The sequence below is a fragment of the Triticum aestivum genome, chromosome 7B, assembly GCF_018294505.1.
Source record: "Triticum aestivum cultivar Chinese Spring chromosome 7B, IWGSC CS RefSeq v2.1, whole genome shotgun sequence".
NCBI lineage: Eukaryota > Viridiplantae > Streptophyta > Magnoliopsida > Poales > Poaceae > Triticum > Triticum aestivum.
The window spans coordinates 158,829,085-158,831,397 of NC_057813.1; positions in this window are offsets into that span (position 1 = coordinate 158,829,085).

Genomic DNA, 2,313 nt, shown 5'->3' on the forward strand with positions numbered 1-2,313 from the left:
CTTTACGCGGCTGACGGCAAAGGGGCCTTTGCCATCAGCAGCAGACGGCAAAGAAAGCAGACGGCAAAAATTGCGCTGTTAGTCCGTTAGGTGGCTAACGGCAGGCCTTTGCCGTCCGCCGCTGACGGCAAAATTATTTATTATTTGCCGTCTGCCACTGTAGGCAAACTGACCAAATGGGTCAGCTCCCAGGAAGCACAGTTGGCTGCCATGTGGCTTCTTTGCCGTCCGCGGCTGACGGCAAAGAGCCCTTTGCCGTCGGTGGCAGACGGCAAAGAGCCTGTATATTGGCTCTTTTTTCTGTTTTTTTTAATCCAACAATTTTCACAGCAAATATATATGACATATATAGGTATATTTCACAGGGCTATTTAACAACAAACATATCACATATCCAGCACATAATTAAGTTTCATCCATTCATACATAAGCAAGTTCCATCAAGTTCCATCCATACACATTGTTCCATCCATATACATATTACAATGCAAAGTTTCATCAAGATAGCAAGTTCCATCATAGCAAGCTAGATACAATGCAAAGTTTCATCAAAGAAAAAACAAGCACTCCATAGCAAGCTAGCTTCCATGAAGTGAATGAAATCTGCAAAATGGCAAATAAGAAAGTTAGAAATAGGTGACTAGAAGAAGAAGACTAGAACAAGAAGAAGACTAGAACAAGAAGTATATGTCATTTATGAGCTAACTTGGGTGAAATGGATCATATATGAGCTAACTAAGTTGAAATGGGTCGTTTATGAGCTAACTAAGGTGAAATGGATCATTTATGAGCTAACTTAGTTGAAATGGGTCGTTTATGAGCTAACTAAGGTGAAATGGATCGTTTTTGAGCTAACTAATTTGAAATGGATCATTTTTTAGCTAACTTAGGTGAAATGGATCGTTTATGAGCTAACTTAGTTGAAATGGGTTGTTTATGAGCTAAGTAAGGTGAAATGGATCGTTTTTAGCTAACTAAGGTGAAATGGATCGTTTTTGAGCTAACTAAGGTGAAATGGATCGTTTTTAAGCTAACTTAGGTGAAATGGATCATTTATGAGCTAACTTAGTTGAAATGGGTCGTTTATGAGCTAACTAAGGTGAAATGGATCGTTTTTGAGCTAACTAAGGTGAAATGGATCGTTTTTGAGCTAACTTAGGTTAAATGGATCATTTAAGAGCTAATTTAGGTGAAATGGATCATTTTTAGCTAACTTAGGTGAAATGGATCGTTTATGAGCTAACTTAGTTGAAATTGATCGTTTATGAGCTAACTTAGTAAAAAACATCATTTTAGAGCTAACCTAGGTGTGATGGGTCAATTCGGAGCTAACCTAGGTAAGATGGGTCATTTTGGAGCTAACCTAGGTGAAATGGGCCATTTTAAAGCTAACGTAGGTAAAATGGATCATTTAGGAGCTAATCTAGGTAAAGTGGGTCATTTTAGAGCTAACCTGGATAAACTGGATCATTTATAAGCTAACTAAGGTAAAATGGGTCATTTTAGAGCTAACTTAGGTAAAATGGATCGTTTATGAGCTAACTAAGCTAATTATGCAATTTTTGACATAAGTAAGCTAAGTACAAATCGTTTTAGAGCTAACTTAGGTAAAATGGATGGTTTTGGAGGTCAGTAAGCTTATTAAATCATTTTGGAGGAAAAGAAGCTAACTCTAGGTCATTATGGTAAGCATATTGGAGGAAATAAAGCTAAGTCTAGGTCTTTATGCATTTGTTAAGCAAAACACTAGAGAAACTTACCGTGATCATGGAGGTGTAGGAGCGGGCTGGCACGTGCCGGTAGCTGGAGAAGGATCGTGCGATGCTTGTCTGGATTACGCTGCACCAATGATCATTAACAATGTCTCGTTACCATGATGACACTCAAATGTTAAGACTAGCAAGTAATGTCCATTCAAATTAAACTCACCGTGGTCCCAGGAGCAATCACTGGCATAGGCGGAGCGGTCTGACCGGACTTCTCACACACAGACTGCACATTTGGTTTTGACAAACATAGTCATACTAGTTAGTAATGAGACAAACACTAGATGAATGTTTTGGCTAATCTGCAGAAGAAACTTACCACAAGGAGCTTGTACGTGGCCCTTGCCTGCATGTCATTCTGTGCCCTCTCCTCCTCCAACATCTTTGTCGTCCTCTCCTCCAACTCCCGCTGCCTCTCCGCCGCCTCCGCCAGAAGTTTCTCCGTTCTATCTCTCTTATTTTACCCCGTCGGCCTCTAGAAGGCCAAAGAACACCTTTTCGGGAGGTGTCGGGGGTCGGGGTGTCGTGACGGTGTCGGGGTGCCGTG